This window comes from Amblyomma maculatum, chromosome 9 (genome assembly GCF_055883805.1).
Source record: "Amblyomma maculatum isolate TAMU_Amacu chromosome 9, ASM5588380v1, whole genome shotgun sequence".
NCBI lineage: Eukaryota > Metazoa > Arthropoda > Arachnida > Ixodida > Ixodidae > Amblyomma > Amblyomma maculatum.
The window spans coordinates 97849059-97873952 of NC_139352.1; the positions used below are offsets into that span (position 1 = coordinate 97849059).

The 24894-nt window shown below is 48.4% G+C and overlaps 6 non-coding genes across 6 annotated transcripts; all 6 read right to left on the reverse strand.

Annotated features, from left to right (window-relative positions):
- Window positions 1-556: 556 nt before the first annotated feature.
- On the reverse strand, window positions 557-628 carry TRNAD-AUC (transfer RNA aspartic acid (anticodon AUC)). Its single transcript has one exon. It is a non-coding gene; the product is annotated as a tRNA-Asp (tRNA).
- A 67-nt stretch (window positions 629-695) lies between these two features.
- On the reverse strand, window positions 696-767 carry TRNAD-GUC (transfer RNA aspartic acid (anticodon GUC)). Its single transcript has one exon. It is a non-coding gene; the product is annotated as a tRNA-Asp (tRNA).
- Window positions 768-12947: 12180 nt separating this feature from the next.
- On the reverse strand, window positions 12948-13019 carry TRNAD-GUC (transfer RNA aspartic acid (anticodon GUC)). Its single transcript has one exon. It is a non-coding gene; the product is annotated as a tRNA-Asp (tRNA).
- A 344-nt stretch (window positions 13020-13363) lies between these two features.
- On the reverse strand, window positions 13364-13435 carry TRNAD-GUC (transfer RNA aspartic acid (anticodon GUC)). Its single transcript has one exon. It is a non-coding gene; the product is annotated as a tRNA-Asp (tRNA).
- A 5197-nt stretch (window positions 13436-18632) lies between these two features.
- Window positions 18633-18704, reverse strand: TRNAD-GUC (transfer RNA aspartic acid (anticodon GUC)). The gene has a single exon. It is a non-coding gene; the product is annotated as a tRNA-Asp (tRNA).
- A 67-nt stretch (window positions 18705-18771) lies between these two features.
- TRNAD-GUC (transfer RNA aspartic acid (anticodon GUC)) lies at window positions 18772-18843 on the reverse strand. Its single transcript has one exon. It is a non-coding gene; the product is annotated as a tRNA-Asp (tRNA).
- Between the last annotated feature and the right edge of the window lie 6051 nt (window positions 18844-24894).

Sequence of the window (24894 nt, forward strand, 5' to 3'; positions counted from 1 at the left end):
CGGGCCCTGATGTCACCGCGCAAAAAAAACAGTATTTTCAACAAATCGCCCTGTAGGCAAACTTGGCAGTACAACCTGATAATCACTGTCCGAATCAAAAAGCCTGTTTCCGCGGCCAGACATGACCGCTGTACCCGCTCCAACGGAGCCCAACATAACACGTCCGTTCGCTAGGGCAGCCGGAAGTGGACTCCCGCTATACTAACGAGGAGGCGCAAGGAAGACGGCAAGCGCGGTTCTGAAATGGCGCAGAATGCAAGAAAGAAACAAAAACTAAGCTCCCCGTCGGGGAATCGAACCCCGGTCTCCCGCGTGACAGGCGGGGATACTGGCCACTATACTAACCAGGAGGCGCAGGGAAGAGGCTAAGTGTTGTTCTGATATGGCGCATAATGCAAGAAAGAAACAAAAACTAAGCTCCCCGTCGGGGAAACGAACCCCGGTCTCCCGCGTGACAGGCGGGGATACTGGCCACTATACTAACGAGGAGGCGCAGGGAAGAGGCTAAGTGCTGTTCTGATATGGCGCATAATGGCAGAAAGAAACAAAAACTAAGCTCCCCGTCGGGGAATCGAACCCCGGTCTCCCGCGTGATAGGCGGGGACACTGGCCACTATACTAACGAGGAGGCGCAGGGAAAAGGCTAAGTGCTGTTCTGATATGGCGCATAATGTCAGAAAGAAACAAAAACTAAGCTCCCCGTCGGGGAATCGAACCCCGGTCTCCCGCGTGACAGGCGGGGATACTGGCCACTATACTAACGAGGAGGCGCAGGGAAGAGCCTAAGTGCTGTTCTGATATGGAGCATAATGGCAGAAAGAAACAAAAACTAAGCTCCCCTTCGGGGAATCGGACCCCGGTCTCCCGCGTGACAGGCGGGGATACTGGCCACTATACGAAAGAGGATTTCTTTTTTTTTCTTTATTACCGACTTGGCAACTACAAAGAACGATGAAAAGTCGCATGGAATTAAAAACACAAGTCACTTTCTTACAGGTTTCTTGTGATAGAATGGATTAGGTGACATGAGCTTGTCCAAGATTGGCAGCCAATCCGGGGGTTCAGGGTTCAGATTGCCCTCCGAAAACATCACGCGTGAACATTACACTTTCAACAATGTATTGATGGGCTGTGTGTACGACAACATGCTCATGGCGAACATCCATCCGCGTTCTCCATATGCTGTGCATACACAAGACCATTAATAAATCACTGGGCACTTCTCCTGGCTGGGCGCATGGAAGGTAGCGTATGCCAAACGGCGTTATTGGTAAGTCCCTTTTAATAGTACGCTGTAGCACGTCCCACAAAAAAAAACCGCATCGTGACAATCAAGGAAAATATGCTCTATGGTTTCCAGCTTTTTGCAAATTAAACAGTCAGCAGACCAAGGCACGAAAAGGCCTTTGCTTTTCAGCCATGGCTTCACCGGAAGAGTGGCGTTATGCAATTGAAAAAAGAAAGATTTAGCGGACGATCTGATGGGCATTCTTTTCACTCTCTTCAACACGTCCCGCTCCGGACCCAAAGCATATACAGCGCGATAAAGAGGCACAGGTAAAAAGGTTTCCAATAAATCTTTGTACAGCCGTTTTCGCGTAACAGTACACATATACTCATTTGAAAATCTCGCCTTCACTATTTGGAAGGACGCGACAACTTCGCCAAGAAAAGCACTTAGAGCCATTGTCCCTGTAGACATAGTCGAAACTACATATTCCGGCAGTGAATCACGCAATCGCACTTGGATTACCGTTCTGAGAAAAACATCGCTTTGTTCGTGCAAAAAAAAAAGAACCTTGTTACAATCTGCTTTAAGTATAAATGTGACAAGCCCAGTCCACCGTTATGCACCGTATGAAATAGATTGCATCGACTGGTACGCTCCCATGTTGAAGCCCACACAAACGTGGCAAATACCCTATGCAGTTTTTGAACAGAGATTCTTGACATAGATAACACTTGCAGCATGTAAAAAATTTTTGCAACTAGGAACATATTGCAAACGGTAGCTCTTGCGAACATGGAAAAGTTATGTCCTCCCCATTTGTTTGTTTGGGTTTTCACTTGCTCAACCTCCCCGGCCCAACATTCCTTGCTTTCACGGTAATGCTTTAGTGGCACGCCAAAGTAATTGCCTGGCGTTATTGTCCATTACATACTGGAGAACAGTTCAGGCGCGTATTGCCAGTTTCCGTGCCAAAATCCTAAACACTTTGCCCAACTAATTTCACTTCCACTTGCAGTGCAAAAAGCAGTGGCTTCTTTTACATCTTCTTGCACGCTCTCATGATCAGTACAAAAAACCGCAATATCGTCCGCGTATGCCAAAACCCGAACTTCACTTCGAAAAAATCTATAACCGCGTATGTTTGGCCTTGTAAGCAATCTTAGACAGAAAGGCTCCAGATAAAGCGCAAACAAAAGGGGAGACAGAGGACAACCCTGCCTTACTGACGACTGAACAGGTATACGATCAGTTAAATGCTTATTCACGATCAGTCTCGCTGAACAGCACTTGTAAACCATTTTCACGCCCTTTGTAATTACGGAACCAGCATTGACATACTCTAAAACAGAGAACAAAATTTCATGTACCACTTTATCAAATGCCTTGGGGAGGTCTAATTGCATCATGGCTACGTGGTCATGCATCGCGTCATAACATTCGAGTACACTACTTGCTGCGTGTATGTTAGTAAAAATGGTCCTTCCTTTTATACCTCATGTCTGATGTGGGCCTACAAGAGAAGTAATTACACGTTGGAGTTGTCGCCCTAATACTTTCATGTAAATTTTATAGTCAACATTCGTTAGACCTGTAGGACGTAAGACGCTACAGACTGAAGCTTAACATGGTCATCTGTTTCGGGATTAGTACAATGTGTGACATTCGAAAAGACGGAGGAGGTACGTTCTTTTCGTAGCATTCGCTAATAACTCTTTCCAGCATAACAGCCATTTCGGTTTGAAAGGCCTTGTATATGGCAGCACCAAGACCATCTGGTCCGGGTGACTTATTGGAATTTAATTCCCCGATAGCGGCCTCAATTTCCTCGGAAGTAATACTTGCTTCAAGTGTCTGCGCCACTTCGTCTTCTACTCTTGGCATCAGCGACAGAAAGTCTTTTCTGAAGGGTTCAATGTCAGGTGTTTTCAGGCTAAACAATTCGCTGTAAAATTCTACAAACGCCCGTTCAATCGTTTTTTTTTTCCGAGGTAACTACGTTCTGATAGCAGATTTCTTTTATGTCTTTTGACACTGCGTAGTTTTTTTTCGTCACTAAGTGCCCTTTTCGTGGGCGTCTCTCCGAGCCACAATTTTTCGCTGCGTGCCCTTATCACCGCACCGCGATACTTCTCTTCGTCCATCACCCCAAGTTTGGTTTTACCTTTTTAATATCTTGGGCGACCAAGCCAGGCTTAACGCTCTCCATGCTAAGCATGTATTCAAGTGTGCTACGAAGTTCTTTTTCTTGTCCTCTTTCTTTACGTCGGAGAGTGCATGCTCGGTCAATAGCAGCTGTCTTTATATCGCACTTAAACTGCTCCCCCGCTTGTACAAAATTCGAGTCATTTTGTAACATATGCTTAATATATTCTTTAACTTTAGTGGTAAACTCTTCATCCAGCAGCAGTTTTTCATTAAATTTCCATAGCTCCCAATTGAACTTTGTTGCTTTACTTTTCATGCCTATAGTAATGATTACGAGAGAGTGGTCACTAAAGCTCATGGGAAGTGCTTGATATTCCGAGCACAAGGGCACACAATCAATGGGAACATATATTCGGTCCAACCTTGCATGACAGCTACCTTGAAAGTGCGTGAACTTTGCTCGGCCTTCATGCGTCATTATACAGCCAGCATCTTCAAGCTCTGCCTCAATAACAATGCCAGTAAGTAACTCTGCACTCTTGTCACGAAGGACACGGTCTGTTGTTCTATCTTCCGGTCTACAGACACAGTTGAAGTCTCCAAGCAGGAGAACACGCCTCTCGTGTATTAGGAAGGATTTCATATAGTGAAAAAACACTTCCCGCTCAAACGTTCTAGTCGGCGCATAAACGCAGATCACTCTCCAGTCAAATCCAGAAAAACTGAAATCGCATATCAATAGCCGTCCACTCTCACACGAGAACACAGACTGTACACACTCTAATCAATTTCGGATGAAAATGACACATCCCCCCGATCTTCCAACCGCATGACAAACGCAAACACTATATCTAGAACGATATATTTCAGCCATTTTATCTGTTTGTTGTTCGCTTTCCATTTTCCTCTCTTGAACTGCTAGCACCTCAATTTCATTTTCCAGCAGAAGGCGCGGTTCAGCTGCTGTTGTCTCCGACGCGTTGACAGCCCCCTCACATTTAGCGTGGCTACGCGCAAGCTAGTGGATAAATTGGTCACCATCTCAAGAAATTATAAATCGCGAAACATATCACTCACATCTCTTTTGCAGAAAGACAGCATTGCAGTTGATCTGTTGCACGGGATGACCATTCTTCCGTTTTGGCGAGTCCGTCCGTCGTTCCAAGCGCTGGTCCCGATCATGGACCGGGCTTCTAACGTCTCGACCGAAAGGGTACCCCCGCTATGGCGGAGGCACAGGTGACACAGTTCTCCGGTCTGGGGGCACGTTTGGCCTTGGCTTGAAGGACGCCCTGCGAAGGGGGGCCGCCTTCAGTGGAGGCTGTCCGCTTTCCGCTCCTCCTTGGGTTGATTCCTCGTTGACACTGTCTTCGTGCACCCGCTTCACAGGCAAGGTAGAAGCAGCTGGCATCTCAGCTTCAGTGTCCCCCTGTTCCTCACTGTGTTGCGTAGCCGAAGCTGGGCTCGCAGCACTGGCATTGCCGTCTTCTATCGTGGGTGTCTCGGTCCCAGCAACATTCGGCAACGGAACAATCACATCTGACTCACAGTGTTCTTTAAGGGCAGGGGTCTTCTCAGAGGATTCTTCTTTCAGCTCTGCATCCTCAGTGGTTCCACTGCTAGTTTCCTCGGCGTCCACTGCGTCCATCAAGTGCTCGCCTGCCACTTCACTCGGCACGGGGCCTGCAACGTTGGCATACATGGGCACAGACTGGGACTCGTCATGGCCGTAGCGACGACACAGCCCGCAGCGCGGCACACGACACTCACGACGTATATGTCTTTTCCCGCGGCACCGGAGGCAATGCGGGGCTCTGCCTGGAACGTGGACGAGTGCGACGTCATCGGCGACCCGAAGCTGATGCGGCAGGTCCTCGATGGTAACGCCCACTTTTAGCTTCAGCGTGACCGTTCGTGTCGTTGAAGCCTTGTCGACACACCCTTGCACTCTCCACTTGTCTCTTGAAATTTCAGTCACTTTTCCGATAGCCGCCAACGCCGCTCGCACATCATCGTCGTGCACGCCTTGAAGCAGCGAGAAAAGTTTTAGCCTGATGCCTTGGTTGGAGGGGTCAATGACCACGCATCGGTGCTCTTTCACTTCAAAAGCTTCGGCTTGCAAAATCTTCGCTTTCCCCTCTTCACCTTTAAACGTTACCGCACATATTTGATTCATTTGATATGCCCCGAGGGCAACCACTTCCGGCAAAAGTGAAAGACGAGCGAGGGAGCCTCGAAAGTGCTCCACCCGGTACGGCCTGGCTTTTATGTCGCCATGCAAAAAAACAGTATGCAGAACACTCGAACCTGTAGGCAGATGCGGCAGAACCAGTTCATAATCCTTGGCAGGCCTTTCCCTACTCCTGATACCACGGCCCAGCTGGGCCGCTGAATCCGCTCCTTGGGTGCACATCATACACACGTCCGTCACGCTCGGTAGCCGGAAGTAGAATCACTATACTAACGAGGAGGTGCAAAAGATGCGGCAAGCGCTGTTCTGAAATAACGCAGAATGCAAAAAAGAAACAAACTAAGCTCCCCGTCGGGGAATCGAACCGCGGTCTCCCGCATGACAAGCGGGGTACTGGCCACTATACTAACGAGGATTTTTTTTTCCTTATTGCCGGACAATGCACAGTTTACAAGAGATAAAATACGCCAACCTGTCTTCAGCTGGCGAGACAAATTAAAATTTCTTCAGACACACTAACTCATCAAATACATCTATCCACTCAGGAGGTTCGGGTAATGCCTGATACACTTCTCTCATGTATACCATACTCTGAATGAAATTTTCACGTACAGAGAGAACATTTGGATCTGCGTGACGCACTGCCATTCTTCTTTGCCACAGACTTTGAAGACCTAGGAGCATAAGCATGTCATAGGGAATTTCATCACTTTTCACTGGGAGAAACCGGATGCCGTAGGGTGTAATGGGCCGCTTTTTCTTTAGAGTTCGTTGTAATATGTCCCAATGGAAGATAGGGTCCCAGCCCCCGATGAAAACGTGTTCAATTGTTTCCGCTTTTTGCACAATAGACAATTAATTGTCCATGGAACAAATATGCCCTTCTGGTATCGCCATGCTTTTACGGGGAGGGTGTTCGTGTGTAACTTAAAAAAAAAGGATTTAATGTGAGGTCTAACTGGCATTCTTTTGACCCTCTTCAACACATCCCTTCCTGGGCCTTCACAGTAAATTACTCTGTATAGTGGAGCTGGTAGTAGGTTTTCCAGCAAGCCTGCATACAATTTCTTTTTTGTAAGAGAACACAGGTAATTCAATGAGAACTGAGCATGCAGCATAGGGAAAGAAACTACAACTTCATGAAAGTAGCCTGTCACGCGACGGCACATTATATCACTGGTTGTAACAATGAATTCAGGCAGCGCTCTCGCGAGTCGAACTTGCATAACTGTGCCAGCTTTCAGCTTCAGCGTGACGAGCCTAGTAATAGAGCCCTTTTCAAACATACTTTTAACACGCCAGCGCTCCCGGGAAACTTCCGACACATTTCCGTACGGCGCAAATGCAGCACGAACATCTTCGTCTGGCACGTTGTGTAGTAGCCAGGAAAGTTTGAGTCGCATGTCCTGGTTCGCCGGGTCAATCACCAAGCAGCGACCGTTTTTCACAGACAGCTCACCTACACTTACAATCTTATTGACGGCTTCAGTATTCTTGAGGGTGACGGCCCAGACGTGGCCCATCCGATACGCCCCCATAGCGATAACATCGGGGATTAGCGAGTGTTGTGCTAAAGCTTCCCGGAAATCTTCCACCCGGTGCGGGCGGGCCCTGATATTGGCGTGCACAAAAACGGTATTCAAAACAAACCGACATGTTGGCAGTGCAGGCAAAACGACCTGGTAAGTATTGTCCTGTTCAGCAGTCCTGTTACCGCGGCCTGACGTGGCCGCTGAAGCCGCTCCTGAGGAGGCCTGCATCCTGCGTCCGTTCACTGGCGTGGCCGGAAGCAGAATCCCCACAGCATACACTCTGAACACACAAAAAACAAAACAAAAAGGGGCTTTTAGCATTACTATACTAACGAGGCGGCGCAGTGAGGTCGGCAAGCGCTGTTCTAAAATGGCGCAGAATGCAAGAAAGAAACAAAAACTAAGGTCCCAGTCGGGGAATCGATCCCGGGTCTCTCGCGTGACAGGGGGGGGATACTGGCCACTAAACTAACGAGGCGGCGCAGGGAAGACGGCAAGCGCTGTTCTAAAATGGCGCAGAATGCAAGAAAGAAACAAAAACTAAGGTCCCCGTCGGGGAATCAATCCCGGGTCTCCCGCGTGACAGGGAGGGATACTGGCCACTATACTAACGAGGCTTTTTTTTTCTTTATTGCCTGACTTTGACACAAGTACACCGCACTGGACCTCAAAACAACAGGAACAAAGGAATAATATATGTACACAAAGCTAGTTCGCGTTGCCTATTTCCCACTGAGGGGTAGGCATTGTCATTTTAAAATTCCTTGAGCACCGTCAAAGGTTCCAGCTTTGACAGCCACTCAGGAGCACATGGTTGCAATTTAAGCACGTCGAGCCATCGCTGCACACTTTCACGGAAATACATGCGGGCTGGCCGTGCATCTGGATCGCAGTGATAACCAGCCATTCGTGCGCGCCATATACTGTGGAGGCACATTAACAACCTGGTCTAACGGCATATCATCGTGGTTATCCAATGGCAAATACCTAATGCCATGAGAATCAAGTGGCAACTGTTTTTTTATTGTCCTTTGCAGAACATCCCACAAATATACCCCCTCCCAGCAATGCAAAAACACGTGATCTATTGTCTCTGGCTGTTTGCAGATGAGACATTGGGCCCCCCACGGTAGGAAAATACCCTTTTCCTCCATAAATGATTTTACACTCAAAGTACCGGTATGTAGCATAAAGAAAAACGTTTTAGCTCCCGTAGCAACTTGCATTTTCTTTACGCGTTTTAATACATTACTTCCTGTGCCTCCATAGTATAAAGCTCGGTACAAGGGCACCGGGAACACCACTTCACAAACATCCTTGTATAATGTTCTCCTTTTAACATTACTTAAATACTCTTTCGAAAAACATGTGCTTAAGAATTTCACGCTCACAACAATTTCCCTAAAGAATCCAAAAAGAGAGCCCGGCATACGTTGAGTATAAACTGCGAAATCAGGCAACGCTCGACCAAGTCTTTGTTGACACACTGTGCGCAGGAATGGATCACTGGCATCCCTAAAAAACATAAACCGGTTGACAATCTGTCGCACAAACAAATGACCCAGACCAAGCCCCCCATGCTTCACCTGCCGGAACAAATTTGTCCGACTGCACCTCTCCCAACTCGAGGCCCAAACAAACACCGCAAAAACTCGATGCAATTTTTGCACATTTACACGGGAGCAATGCAACACTTGCATTACATACCATAACTTACTAATTAAAAAAAGGTTGCAAACTGCGGCTCTTGCAAATATTGATAATTGAGCGCTTTTCCATTTCTCCGCTTTTTCACGGGTTTCTCTGACCTGCTCTAGCCAGTATGGCTCGCTTTCCTTGTAAAATTCCAAGGGCACACCCAAGTACTTTGCAGGCGTTGTAACCCACGAAACATTAGCGTAAGTGTCGGGGGTCAGCTGCCATTCTCCGTGCCAAAATCCCAGGCACTTACCCCAGTTAACTTTACTCCCTGTGACTTTGCTAAAATGTTTTACCACATCCACTGTCCTCTTTATACTCTCCTTATTCACACAAAAAACCGCAACGTCGTCTGCGTAAGCCAGCAATTGACTTCTGACTCCTGCAGTCGAAAACCATCAATGTCATTGTTTTGTAGGATGCTTAAACACAATGTTTCAATATAAATGCCGAACAAAAGAGGGCTGAGGGGGCAACCTTGGCGCACCGAACGTCGTACGTTGATGGGGGCCCCCAGTGACTTATTGACAATTAATCTCGTAGTGCAGTTACGGTACGCCAAGGCCACTCCCTCTCGAATAACAGAGCCGACATTAACATAGTCTAATATACTGAACAGAATAGTATGTGCCACACAATCAAAAGCTTTCTCCAAGTCCAACTGCAGTAACGCAACACACGCATGATTTGCATCGCAGCATTCGAGCACACTTCTCGCTTTGTGAATGTTCTGAAAGATAGATCGCCCTTTGATACCGCACGTTTGGTGAAGGCCCACTAGTTCGCATATAACCGTTTGTAGTCTGCCAGCAAGCACCTTCATATAAATCTTGTAATCAACGTTTGTCAGAGCAATGGGCCTGTAAGACAACTGCCTAAGCTTATCTGGTTGGTCAGTTTTCGGAATAAGTACTGTGTGCGACGATCCGAAAGACGCAGGCAGTGCCTTCAGTTCATACGCTTCATTAAATAAGGCACACAACAAAGGAGATAGCTGTTCCTTGAACGCTTTATAAAAAGCCGCACTCAGGCCATCAGGCCCGGGTGATTTCCCTGGGTTTAAATTTTCTATTGCCTGCTGCACTTCTTTTTCGCTTATTGGCCGCTCCAGTCTTTCTTTTTGTTCGTCATCAATTTTTGTCATCGCGTCAAGAAAGGATTCTTTAAAACGGTCCAAATTAACCTCTCGGGACGAAAATAGCTCTTCATAATACTCCCGGAAAGCTTTCGCGATTCCTTCGTTATCGGTCTCTGTGCGTCCTGCCCAATCTACCTCTGCCACGTGATTTCGCCTTGCATTTGCTTTTTCTATTCCCAACGATCTTTTTGTCGGCGTCTCATCCATGGCAAGTTTTTCCGCTCTCGCACGCACCAGTGCTCCGCGATAACGGTCTTCGTCATTCAGTTGAAGTCTTTGTTTTATTTTTCTAATATCGTCCATGTATAACCCTGGCGTGTTACACTCCAGGGCTAACAATTTATCTAGCAAAGATCTTAAATGCACTTCATTTTGTTTTTCTTGAAACCTTATGCAGCTGGCCTTTTCTACAGCTTTGATTTTTATTTGTTGCTTACACAGTTCCCATTCTTGACCCAGTTCGTGGCTGTCCTCCAGACAAATCCTACCAATTTCTTCTTCAACTAGTCTGGTGAATTGCTCGTCATTCAGCAGTTTATTATTTGACTTCCACAATTCCCAACTAAAACCGCTACCTCTCTTTCTTGTTCCAATTGTACACTGAACCATGCAGTGATCTGAGTACGTTACCGCCAAAACATAATAATCCTGACATTTTGGAGCCAGTTCTGCGGCCACATAAATTCTGTCAAGGCGGGCGTGGCTAGCACCCTGAAAATGCGTATACTGAACCCGTCGCTCGCTCGTGAGACACTCTGCAACGTCTTCCAGTGCAAACTCGTCAATCAAGCGTGAAAGTACCTCTGTGCTACGATCCCTAAATGTACGATGGCTAGTTTTGTCACCGGAGCTCATACACAATTGAAATCTCCCAGAAAGAAAAGTTGCTTATCCGTGTTTATATAATCTTCAACAAAATCAAACAAAGCAGCCCTCTCATCAACTATCGTAGGTGCATATATACAAACAGCACGCCACTCAGCCGAGCAAAAACTAAAATCGAGGACCACGCCCCGACCCGACGGAAAAGAAGCATGCGACTGCACTACAAGACCCGGCAACTTCTTCACAAACAGGACGCATCCAGCAGAAGTACCGACTGCATGGCTGACAACTGCGTAAAACCGCGACGTGAAACGTTGCACCATGCTCTCGGTCTCTTGCTCACCCTCGACTTTTGTCTCTTGAACTCCAAGTATATCGATGTCATTTTCATTTAAAAGGCGCAGGACCTGGCTCTGCTTCCTTTTTGCTGCTAGACCTCTCACGTTAAGGGTCGCAACCTTTAGTGACAGTACATAAGCCATTTTCTTAGAGTGAAAAGAGGCCAAGAGCTTGGTGCTTACCCTTCACGTCTAGCATGGCGCTAGACGCTTTCGTTGACGCCAGAGCCATGAGGTTGGACTGGCAGACCTTGTGACGGGGGCGGCTTTTCGGCAGCTCTCCTGTCCGTCGAGACATTCGGTCTTGGTTTGAAGGTCGCCCTCCTCCCTATTAGCGTTTTTATCGGCGGCTCGTCGTTGCTAGCTGCCTCTGCCTCATTCGTCTCACTGGCGCTCCCGTCGTGGGCACGCTTCGCAGGGCCCTGGACCTTGGTCGCTCGGCCGCTGCTCCCTTCGAGGGTCCCCCTTCTGCCCGCAGACTCCGGAAGTTCAAGTTTTGAGCTCTGGGCATCGCTCACCATTTCTTCCTCCGACGGTCCGTTGCTTGGCAGTGCCACTTCCCTGTCTGGTCCACCGAGCATCTCGTCACCACCCCCCGGGGGCACTAACATGCCTGTCGTTGCTGCCACCCTCTCGTCCTCTCCGACCCCTTTTGCGGCATCCTCCGTCTCTGCGACATCCATTCGGTGTTCCGTCATGTCCGCCCTCGCTGTTGGTGGAGTAGCCACTGCATACGTTCGTACGCAGTCTTCCTCCGAGTGGCCAAACCGCTTACACGTCGCACACCGCGGAATCTTGCATTCCCGGCGCACATGACCGGTCCCGCGGCAGCGCAGGCACTGCATGGGCCGCCCAGGCACCACAACAAGGGCCAACTCCCCTGCTACTCTTATCTGGTGAGGCAGGTCTTCTATCTTCATCCCAGGCTTCAACTTCAGAAGCACGGTTCTCGTTGTTGAGCCCTTTTCGTGCACTCCCTGGACTCGCCACCGCTCACGGGTCACTTCCGTCACCTCGCCGAACGCCGCAAAAGCTGTTCGGATATCTTCATCCGCCACGCCGTGCAACATCCAGTGGAGCCGTAGCTTCACCTGTTGGTCCTCCGGGTCAATGATGATACACCGTCGACCTTTCACTTGAAGCTCCTTGAAGGCTAGCAGCCGCTTGGTTGCTTCCGTGCTGTTCAAAGTCACCGCCCAGACATGGTTTATTTGGTAAGCCCCCAAGGCCACCACGTCTGGGAGCGTACCAATCTTGGCCAGGGCGTCCCGGAAATCTTCAACCCTGAAGGGTCGCACTCGTACGTCACCGTGCAAAAAAACTGTGTTGAAAACAACACGTCCGGTGGGCAGATGCGGCAAAATAATCTGATATTCCTTATCGTCGTTTTCCACAAGCCTGTTACCGCGGCCAGCCTGGGCCGCAATCGCCGCTCCGCCGGAGCTCATCATTCTGCGTCCGTACACGCCGGTGGCCGGAAGTAGAATGACTATACTAACGAGGCGGCGCAGGGAAGACTGCAAGCGCTGTTCTAAAATGGCACAGAATGCAAGAAAGAAACAAAAACTAAGGTCCCCGTCGGGGAATCGATCCCGGGTCTCCCGCGTGACAGGGGGGGATACTGGCCACTATACTAACGAGGCGGCGCAGGGAAGACGGCAAGCGCTGTTCTAAAATGGCGCAGAATGCAACAAAGAAACAAAAACTAAGCTCCCCGTCGGGGAATCGAGCCCCGGTCTCCCGCGTGACAGGCGGGGATACTGGCCACTATACTAACGAGGAGGCGCAGGGAAGAGGCTATGTGCTGTTCAGATATGGCGCATAATGCAAGAAAGAAACAAAAACTAAGCTCCCCGTCGGGGAATCGAACCCCGGTCTCCCGCATGACAGGCGGGGATACTGGCCACTATACTAACGAGGAGGCGCAGGGAAGAGGCTAAGCGCTGTTCTGATATGGCGCATAATGCAAGAAAGAAACAAAAACTAAGCTCCCCGTCGGGGAATCGAACCCCGGTCTCCCGCGTGACAGGCGGGATACTGGCCACTATACTAACGAGGAAGCGCAGGGAAGCCGGCAAGCGCTGTTCTCAAATGGCGCAGAATGCAACAAAGAAACAAAAACTAAGCTCCCCGTCGGGGAATCGAGCCCCGGTCTCCCGCGTGACAGGCGGGGATACTGGCCACTATACTAACGAGGAGGCGCAGGGAAGAGGCAAAGTGCTGTTCTGATATGGCGCATAATGGAAGAAAGAAACAAAAACTAAGCTCCCCGTCGGGGAATCGAACCCCGGTCTCCCGCGTGACAGGCGGGGATACTGGCCACTATACTAACGAGGATTTTTTTTTCTTTATTACCGACTTGGCAACTACAAAGAACGATGAAAAGTCGCATGGAATTAAAAACACAAGTCACTTTCTTACAGGTTTCTTACAGGATAGAATGGATTAGGTGACATGAGCTTGTCCAAGACTGGCAGCCAATCCGGGGGTTCAGATTGCCCTCCGAAAACATCACGCGTGTACATTACACTTTCAACAAAGTATTGATGGGCTGGGTGTGCGACAACATGCTCATGGCGAACATCCATCCGCGTTCTCCATATGCTGTGCATACACAAGACCATCAATAAATCACTGGGCACTTCTCCTGGCTGGGCGCATGGAAGGTAGCGTATGCCAAACGGCGTTATTGGTAAGTCCTTTTTGATAGTACGCTGTAGCACGTCCCACAAAAAAACCGCATCGTGACAATCAAGGAAAATATGCTCTATGGTTTCCAGCTGTTTGCAAATTAAACAGTCAGCAGACCAAGGCACGAAAAGGCCTTTGCTTTCCAGCCATGGCTTCACCGGAAGAGTGCCGGTATGCAATTGAAAAAAGAAAGATTTAGCGGACGATCTGATGGGCATTCTTTTCACTCTCTTCAACACGTCCCGCTCCGGACCCAAAGCATATACAGCGCGATAAAGAGGCACAGGTAAAAAGGTTTCCAATAAATCTTTGTACAGCCGTTTTCGCGTAACAGTACACATATACTCATTTGAAAATCTCGCCTTCACTATTTGGAAGGACGCGACAACTTCGCGAAGAAAAGCACTTAGAGCCATTGTCCCTGTAGACATAGTCGAAACTACATATTCCGGCAGTGAATCACGCAATCGCACTTGGATTGCCGTTCTAAGAAAAACATCGCTTTGTTCGCGCAAAAAAAAGAACCTTGTTACAATCTGCTTTAAGTATAAATGTGACAAGCCCAGTCCACCGTTATGCACCGTATGAAAAAGGTTGCATCGACTGGTACGCTCCCATGTTGAAGCCCACAGAAACGTGGCAAATACCCTATGCAGTTTTTGAACAGAGATTCTTGACATAGATAACACTTGCAGCGTGTAAAAAATTTTTGCAACTAGGAACATATTACAAACGGTAGCTCTTGCGAACATAGAAAAGTTATGTCCTCCCCATTTGTTTGTTTGGGTTTTCACTAGCTCAACTTCACCGGCCCAACATTCCTTCCTTTCACGGTAATGCTTTAGTGGCACACCAAGGTAATTGCCTGGCGTTATTGTCCATTGCATACTGGAGAACAGTTCAGGCGCGTATTGCCAGTTTCCGTGCCAAAATCCTAAACTCTTTGGCCAACTAATTTCACTTCCATTGCAGTGCAAAAAGCAGTGGCTTCTTTTCACTAGCTCAACTTCACCGGCCCAACATTCCTTGCTTTCACGGTAATGCTTTAGTGGCACACCAAGGTAATTGCCTGGCGTTATTGTCCATTGCATACTGGAGAACAGTTCAGGCGCGTATTGCCAGTTTCCGTGCCAAAATCCTAAACTCTTTGGCCAACTAATTTCACTTCCATTGCAGTGCAAAAAGCAGTGGCTTCTTTTACAACTTCTTGCACGCTCTCATGGTCAGTACAAAAAACCGCAATATCGTCCACGTATGCCAAAACCCGAACTTCACTTTGAAAAAATCTATAACCGCGTATGTTTGGCCTTGTAAGCAATCTTAGACAGAAAGGCTCCAGATAAAGCGCAAACAAAAGGGGAGACAGAGGACAGCCCTGCCTTACTGACGACTGAACAGGTATACGATCAGTTAACTGCTTATTCACGACCAGTCTCGCTGAACAGCACTCGTAAACCATTTTTACGCCCTTTGTAATCACGGAACCAGCACTGACATACTCTAAAACAGAGAACAAAATTTCATGTACCACTTTATCAAATGCTTTGTGGAGGTCTAATTGCATCATGGCTACGTGGTCATGTATCGCGTCACAACATTCGAGTACACTCCTTGCTGCGTGTATGTTAGTAAAAATGGTCCGTCCTTTTATACCGCATGTCTGATGTGGGCCTACAAGAGAAGTAATTACACTTTGGAGTCGTCGCCCTAATACTTTCATGTAAATTTTATAGTCAACATTCGTTAGACTTATAGGACGGTAAGACGCTACAGACTGAAGCTTAACATGGTCATCTGTTTTCGGGATTAGTACAATGTGTGACATTCGAAAAGACGGAGGAGGTACGCTCTTTTCGTAGCATTCACTAATAACTCTTTCCACTAAAACAGCCATTTCAGTTTGAAAGGCCTTGTATATGGCAGCACCAAGACCATCTGGTCCGGGTGACTTATTGGAATTTAATTCCCCGATAGCGGCCTCAATTTCCTCGGAAGTAATACTTGCTTCAAGTGTCTGCGCCACTTCGTCTTCTGCTCTTGGCATCAGCGACAGAAAGTCTTTTCTGAAGCGTTCAATGTCCGGTGTTTTCAGGCTAAACAATTCGCTGTAAAATTCTACAAACGCCCGTTCAATCGTTTTTTTTTCCGAGGTGACTACGTTCTGATAGCAGATTTCTTTTATCTCTTTTGACACTGCCTACCTTTTTTCGTCACTAAGTGCACTTTTCGTGGGCGTCTCTCCGAGCCACAACTTTTCACTGCGTGCCCTTATCACCGCACCGCGATACTTCTCTTCGTCTATCACCTCAAGTTTGGTTTTTATCTTTTTTATATCTTGGGCGAACAAGCCAGGCTTAACGCTCTCCATGCTAAGCATGTATTCAAGTGTGCTACGAAGTTCTTTTTCTTGTTCTCTTTCTTTACGTCGGAGAGTGCATGCTCGGTCAATAGCAGCTATCTTTACCTCGCACGTAAACTGCTCCCATGCTTGTATAAAATTAGAGTCATTTTGTAACATATGCCTAATATATTATTTAACTTTAGTGGTAAACTCTTCATCCAGCAGCAGTTTTTCATTAAATTTCCATAGCTCCCAATTGAACTTTGTTGCTTTACTTTTCATGCCCAGAGTAATCATTACGAGGGAGCCGTCACTAAAGCTCATGGGAAGTGTTTCATATTCCGAGCACAAAGGCACACAATCAATGGGAACATATATTCGGTCCAACCTTGCATGACAGCTACCTTGAAAGTGCGTGAACTTTGCTTGGCCTTCATGCGTCATTATACAGCCAGCATCTTCAAGCTCTGCCTCAATAACAATGTCAATAAGTAACTCTGCACTCTTGTCACGAAGGACACGGTCTGTTGTTCTATCTTCCGGTCTACAGACACAGTTGAAGTCTCCAAGCAGGAGAACACGCCTCTCATGTATTAGGAAGGATTTCATATAGTGAAAAAACTCTTCCCTCTCAAACGTTCTAGTCGGCGCATAAACGCAGATCACTCTCCAGTCCAATCCAGAAAAACTGAAATCACATATCAATAGCCGCCCACTCTCACACGAGAACACACACTGCACACACTCTATGCAATTTCGAATGAAAATGACACATCCGCCCGATCTTCCAACCGCATGACAAACGCAAACACTATATCTAGAACGATATATTTCAGCCATTTTCTCTGTTTGTTGTTCGCTTTCCATTTTGCTCTCTTGAACTGCTAGCACATCAATTTCATTTTCCAGCAGAATGCGGTTCAGCTGCAGTTGTCTCCGACGCGTTGACAGCCCCCTCACATTTAGCGTGGCTACGCGCAAGCTAGTGGTTAAATTGGTCGCCATCTCAAGAAATTATAAATCGTGAAACATATATCACTCACATCGCTTTTGCAGAAAGATAGCATTGCGGTTGATCTGTTGCACGGGATGACCATTCTTCCTTTTTGGCGAGTCCGTCCGTCGTTCCAAGCGCTGCTCCAGATCATGGACCGGGCTTGTAACGTCTCGCCCGGAAAGGGTACCCCCGCTATGGCGGAGGCACAGGTGACACAGTTCTCCGGTCTGGGGGCACGTTTGGCCTTGGCTTGAAGGACGCCCGGCGAAGGGGGGCTGCCTTCAGTGGAGGCTGTCCGCTTTCCGCTCCTCCTTGGGTTGATTCCTCGTTCACACTGTCTTCGTGCACCCGCTTCACAGGCAAAGTAGAAGCAGCTGGCATCTCAGCCTCAGTGTCCCCCTGTTCCTCACTGTGTTGCGTAGCCGACGCTGGGCTTGCTGCACTGGCATCGCCGTTTTCTTTCGTGGGTGTCTCGGTCCCAGCGACATTCGACAACGGAACTATCAACTCTGATTCACAGTGTTCTTTAGGGGCAGGGGTCTTCTCAGAGGACTGTTCGTTCTGTTCTGCCTCCTCAGTGATTCCACTGCTCGCTTCCTCGGCGTACACTGCGTCCATCAAGTGCTCGCCTGCCACTTCACTCGGCACGGGGCCTGCAACGTTGGCATACGTGCGCACACACTGCGACTCGTCATGGCCGTAGCGACGACACAGCCCGCAGCGCGGCACACGACACTCACGACGTATATGTCCTTTCCCGCGGCACCGGAGGCAAAGCGGGGCTCTGCCTGGGACGTGGACGAGTGCGACGACCTCGGCGACCCGAAGCTGATGCGGCAGGTCCTCGATGGTAACGCCCACTTTGAGCTTCAGCGTGACCGTTCGTGTCGTTGAAGCCTTGTCGACACACCCTTGCACTCTCCACTTGTCTCTTGAAATTTCAGTAAGTTTTCCAAAAGCTGCCAACGCCGCTCGCACGTCATCGTCTTGCACGCCGTGAAGCAGCCAGAAAAGCTTCAACCTGATGCCTTGGTTACAGGGGTCAATGACCACGCAGCGGTGTTCCTTCACTTCAATTGCTTGGGCTTCCAAAATCTTCGCTTTCGCCTCTTCACCTTTAAACGTTACCGCCCACACGTGATTCATTTGGTATGCCCCGAGGGCAACCACTTCCGGCAGCAGTGAAAGACGAGCGAGGGAGTCTCGAAAGTGCTCCACCCTGTACGGCCTGGCTTTTATGTCGCCATGCAAAAAAACAGTACGTAAAACACTCGAACCTGTAGGCAGATGCGGTAGAACCAGTTCATAATCCTTGGTAGGCCTTTCCGTGCTCCTGATACCACGGCCCAGCTGGGCCGCTGAATCCGCTCCTTGGGAGCCCATGGTAATCACGTCCGTCACGCTCGGTGGCCGGAAGTGGAGTATACACTAACGAGGAAGCGCAGGGAAGCCGGCAAGCGCTGTTCTCAAATGGCGCAGAATGCAACAAAGAAACAAAAACTAAGCTCCCCGTCGGGGAATCGAACCCCGGTCTCCCGCGTGACAGGCGGGGATACTGGCCACTATACTAACGAGGAGGCGCAGGGAAGAGGCTAAGGGCTGTTCTTATATGGCGCATAATGCAAGAAAGAAACAAAAACTAAGCTCCCCGTCGGGGAATCGAACCCCGGTCTCCCGCGTGACAGGCGGGGATACTGGCCACTATACTAACGAGGAGGCGCAGGGAAGAGGCTAAGTGCTGTTCTGATATGGCGCATAATGCAAGAAAGAAGCAAAAACTAAGCTCACCGTCGGGGAATCGAACCCCGGTCTCCCGCGTGACAGGCGGGGATACTGGCCACTATACTAACGAGGAAGCGCAGGGAAGCCGGCAAGCGCTGTTCTCAAATGGCGCAGAATGCAACAAAGAAACAAAAAGTAAGCTCCCCGTCGGGGAATCGAACCCCGGTCTCCCGCGTGACAGGCGGGGATACTGGCCACTATACTAACGACGATTTTTTTTCAATACCTTTTTATTGAGACAAGCACGATACGTTGTTAAAAGCACCCCGGCTGCTTCAGCCGGTCACAAGTTAAAAAGACTTGATTTGAACTAAATCATCAAGCACACTCATCCACGCGGGTGGGTCTTTCTGCGCTGGGTACACATCACGTATATAACATACACTTTCCACAAAGTTTTCCTTTGTAGTTCGGACGTTTACATCAGCATTGCGTACCGCCATTCGAGTTTTCCATAAACTATGGAGGCCGAGGAGCATAATCATGTCTTAAGGGACACCTGTATGATCTGTGCCTATTGGTAAATAGCGGATTCCAATCGGTGTTAAAGGTAGTTCCTTTTTTAGTGTACGTTGCAGGACATCCCAATAGAAGATCGCGTCCCAACATTCAATGAACACATGTTCAACGGTTTCTGGCTTTTTGCACAGCAAGCAGTTCGTTGTCCATGGTACAAAAATGCCTTTGTCAGATAGCCATGTCTTAACTGGCAAGGTACCTGAGTGCAGTTTGAAAAAGAATGTTTTTGTACTTGGTTTAACTGGCATCCTTTTAATTCTTTTAAGAACATCTTGTCCTAGGCCTCCGGAGTTTATTATACGATACAGGGGCACTGGCATGATTACATCTTTAAGATCTTTGTGCAGTTTTTTCCTCTTTACAGTGCTGAGATACTCTTGTGAAAACCGAACCTTGAGAAATTGCACCGAGTCAACTTCTTTCAAATAACCTCTAGCGCCACAAGTTGACAATCTCACAGTGGACACTATAAAATCAGGAAGAGCCCTGCTCAGACGCACCTGCATCATTGAGCGCAGGAAGGGGTCTTTCTGATCCCTCATAAACATAAAACGGGACACAACCTGGCGAACAAACAAATGTGCGAGACCCAGACCACCATCTTGAACTGTTCGAAACAAATTGGTTCTTCTGACCCTATCCCAACTTGAATTCCAGATAAACACAGCAAATACCATATGCATTTTTTGCACATTTACACGCGACATAGCCAGAAACAGCAAAACATACCACACTTTGGCAATTAAAAAAATGTTGCATACTGTTGCTCTCGCAAACATCGACAAGTCTCGTCCTTGCCATGCCCTTGCTTTCTCGCTCACTTTTGACGTCGCCTCGTTCCAGTAATCTGCGCTCTTGTTATAGTGCTCAAGAGGCACACCCAAGTAGTTCAACAGCATGTTTGTCCACTGCAGATTCGCGAACAACGGTGGTGTAATTACCCAGCTTCCGTGCCAAAAGCCCACACTCTTTTCCCAGTTGATCTCAGCCCCAGTTTGCTGGCAAAATCGCTTGGCGACGTCAACAATTTCTTGTACACTTTCGCGGTCACTGCAGAATACAGCTATGTCGTGCGCATACGCAAGAATTTTAACATTAGATGACTGAAACCTGAAGCGATTTATACGGTCGTTGTTAATAAGACTTAAACAGAAGGGCTCAAGGTAAAGTGCAAAAAGCAATGGTGAAAGCGGGCATCCCTGCCGTACGGAGGACCGCAGAGGGATGGGTTCACACAGGTTCTAATTGACAATTATTTGAAATGTACAGCTGCTGTAAACCATTTTAAGCCCGTCTTGTATTATGCTGCCCACATTTACATGTTCCAAAACTGAGTACAAGACATCGTGCGCCACGCGATAAAACGCCTTCGACAGGTCTAGCTGTACCATTGCAACTCGGCCACCGAACACATCACAGCACTCAAGGATACTTCGAGCGATGTGCACATTTGTACATATTGTACGCCCTTTCACTCCGCACGTTTGGTGCGGTCCAACTAGGTCCGTGATGACACTCTGAAAACGTTTGCCAAGAATCTTCATATAGATCTTATAGTCGACATTTGTGAGGGTTATCGGGCGATAAGCCCCCACAGACAGCATTTTTTCTCGGTCACATGTTTTGGGGATAAGCACAATGTGGGCAGCAGAGAAGGAAGGTGGCATTTGTTTTACATTGTATGCTTCTGCAATCATATCGTATAGCAGCGGGCTGACTTCTTCTTTGAATGTTTTATAGAAAGCAGCGCCTAACCCATCAGGTCCTGGTGTTTTCCCAAGTGGCAGGTCCTCAATAGCCTTCTGAACTTCCTCTAAGCTAATAGGCTGTTCTAAGCGCGCACGTTTCTCTTCGTCTAATCGAGGCATGAGGTGCAAAAATTAGTCCCACAGACTGCCCTTTGCGCTTCTGTCATTCCCTATCAGTTGTTTGTAATGCTCAACAAACGCTCGCTCGATTTCTTCGCGGTCGGTCGTTATTCTGTTGCGGTAGCGGATCTGTTGAATTTCATTTTGTGCTGCATATCTTCTTTCATCACAACGCACGCTTATTCGGCACTTCACCAGCCCACAACTTTTCGGCGCGCGCCCTTATCACAGCCGCTCGGTACTTATCTGCCTCCAGTGCTTCTAGCTGGCTTTTGACTTCTCGGATTTCTTTTATGTACAAACCGGGCACTACTGCTTCCATACTTGTCACAAAGTCTAATTTGCACTCCAATTCTTTGACTCGTTTCTTTTCGCTTTGATGAAGGATAGTTCCTCGTTCTATCGCTTTCATCTTGACTGTGTTCTTAAAATTTTCCCACTTATCTGCACAGCTTGCTGATTTGACGCAAGGCATTTTGGTTAAGTCTATAATTTGCTTAACGAAGGTTTCATCCTCCAGCAATTCAACATTAAATTTCCAAAGTTTCCAGTTGAAACGAGTCCTACTATGTTTATTCTCAAAGCTTACAATAACAAGGCTGTGATCGCTGAAAGAAACATGTTTTACTTCATGGTTGGAACACATTTTCACAAATCCTATGCTTGCGTATACTCTGTCTAGTCTTGCATTGCTACCGCGTTGGAAGTGCGTAAAACATTGTTGCGAGCCTTGAAGCAACACCCAGCCCAGATCTTCCATGTCGTGTTCTTGAATTATTGCATCGAGATACTGCGCACTCTGATCACGCACAGGGGTGATCGGCACTCGACCCTCTGGCATGCAAACACAGTTAAAATCACCCATCAAAACGACGCTTCTCTCGCAGTTCAAAAACACTTTGACCTTTTCAAAAAAACTAACACGTTCCTTGTAATTGTTAGGGGCATACACACAAATCACTCTACAAGAGCATCCAGAAAGGGTGAAATCGACAACCAGTAACCGACCCTCTTCGGATGTGACAATGGTTTCATTCCAAATTCCAAGATTATTTCTCAAAAATAACGCGCAACCTTCGGACTTTCCAACCGCGTGACATACGCAGACATTGTATCGGGACCGAAAAATTTCAACCATGCGATCTGTGTGTTCCTCGCTCTCAATCTTAGTTTCTTGTAATGCGATTATATCCAATTCATTTTCTAAAAAGAGGCGGTTGACCTGACACTGGCGCTTCCTCGCCGCCAGCCCACGCACGTTCAGTGTGGCTACGCGTAGTGGCAGTTGAATCGTTTGTTCATTTTTAAAGGCACCCGCTGCTCGCGCAGTGCTCACCTCAGAGTACCGTGGCGCTGAAGGGGGTTCCGCGTATTGGAGCTCCACAAAGCGCACCGCCTCGCAACGATCACACGCACTTTCACAGTCCATGGCCAAAGTTTGACGGTCAAGCTCACAGTTCCCTTCCATGGTATATCGTCTCCACCATGGCACGCTGATCCGGAAACCGACGGCAGCGCATTACAGCTGTAGAAGCGCTATTCAGGCGCCTCTACTGCAGGTCGTATGTCTGGTGGAATATTTGGTTTTGGCCTGTAGGGCGACCGTCGCGTCATTACCGCCTTGGTGGGCGGCTCCTCCGCGGGTGCTCCATCAGTTTGTCGGTCATCTTTCACAGTTTCGAGGTAAGCGCGTTTTGTGGCTGTGACAGCAGCCTCTTCCAATGAGACATCATTATGGGGGTGTTCGACGTGAGGTTCGTCAAGTGTGCTAGCAGGGGCTCTGAGAGTAGGCGGCTGCTTTTCTTGGCTCGTCTATTCCTCGGAGGCGTGTTGCGTTACTGGAGGTGCCTCGGCTGAACTTGTGCCGCTAGGCCCAACACTTGAATTCTGCGTGCTCTTCTCGACGGTTGCTGCTTTGCCTCCAGCTGCCCTTGATGCTTCCTCGGCCTCCACCTCGACCATAGCGTGCTCAGTCATATCGATGTTCCTTCCAGGCCCGGTCTTGCTTGCGTACGTAGGTACACACTCGCTTTCCTCGTGACCAAACCGGCGACAGCGCGAGCACTGAGGTACCCGACAGTCGCGGCGAATATGGCCTTTCCCTTGGCAGCGGAGGCAGAGCGGGGGCCTCCCAGCTACAACCAGAAGTGCAGGTTCACCGGCTATTCACAGTTGGTGAGGTATATCTTCAACTGTCACTTTGGATTTGAGCTTCAGGCTTAGTACACGGGTCGTTGACCCTTTTTTTTTTTTGTGACGCCGTGCACACGCCAGCGCTCCTTCGACAACTCGGTCACCTCGCCGTACGGAAGGAAGGCCGCACGCACTTCTTCATCAGTTACGTTGTGTAGGACCCAGTGCAATTTAATGCGAACCTCTTGCTTGTTGGGGTCAATCACGAGACACCGGTGCTCCTTCACCCCCATGCTCCCGGCAGCACGCACTTTCTTGAAATGCTCCCAAGGCCACAACCTCGGGTAGCAATTCCAAACGGACCAGGGCATCCCTGTAGTCCTCGACCCTATACGGCCGCGCTCGAACGTCGCCGTGCAAAAATACGGTATTAAAAACAATACGACCTGTTGGGAGGTGGGGCAGCATAACTTCGTATCCTGTGTCGTTATCTTCAGCAGTAAACCTGTTTCCGCGGCTGGGCTGAGCCGGTAACACCGCTCCGAAGGAGCACATGACAACACGTCCGTTCACAGTGGTGGCCGGAAGTGGAATCACTGAGCTACATCGGCCGCTCCACTATACTAACGACGAGGCGCAGGGAAGAGGCTAAGTGCTGTTCTGATATGGCGCATAAAGCAAGAAAGAAACAAAAACTAAGCTCCCCGTCGGGGAATCGAACCCCGGTCTCCCGCGTGACAGGCGGGGTTACTGGCCACTATACTTTTTTTTTTCTTTATTGCCTGGCTTTGACACAAATACACCGCACTGGAACTCAAAACAACAGGAAAAAAGGAATAATATATGTACACAAAGGTAGCTAGCGTTGCCTAACACCCACTGAGGGGCAGGCATTGTCATGTTAAAATTCCTTGAGCACCGTCAAAGGTTCCAGCTTTGAAAGCCACTCAGGAGCACATGGTTGCAATTTAAGGACGTCGAGCCATCGCTGCACACTTTCACGGAAATACACGCGGGCTGGCCGTGCATCTGGATCGTAGTGATAACCAGCCATTCGTGCGCGCCATATACTGTGGAGGCACATTAACATAACCTGGTCTAACGGCATATCATCGTGATTATCCAATGGCAAATACATATATGCCATAGGAATCAAGTGGCAACTGCTTTTTTATTGTCCTTTGCAGAACATCCCACAAATATACCCCCTCCCAGCAATGCAAAAACACGTGATCTATTGTCTCTGGCTGTTTGCAGATGAGACATTGGGCCCCCCACGGTAGGAACATATCCTTCTCCTCCATAAATGATTTTACGCTCAAAGTACCGGTATGTAGCATAAAGAAAAACGTTTTAGCTCCCGGAGCAACTTGCATTTTCTTTACTCTTTTTAATACATTACTTCCTGTGCCTCCATAGCATGAAGCTCGGTACAAGGGCACCGGGAACACCACTTCACAAACAT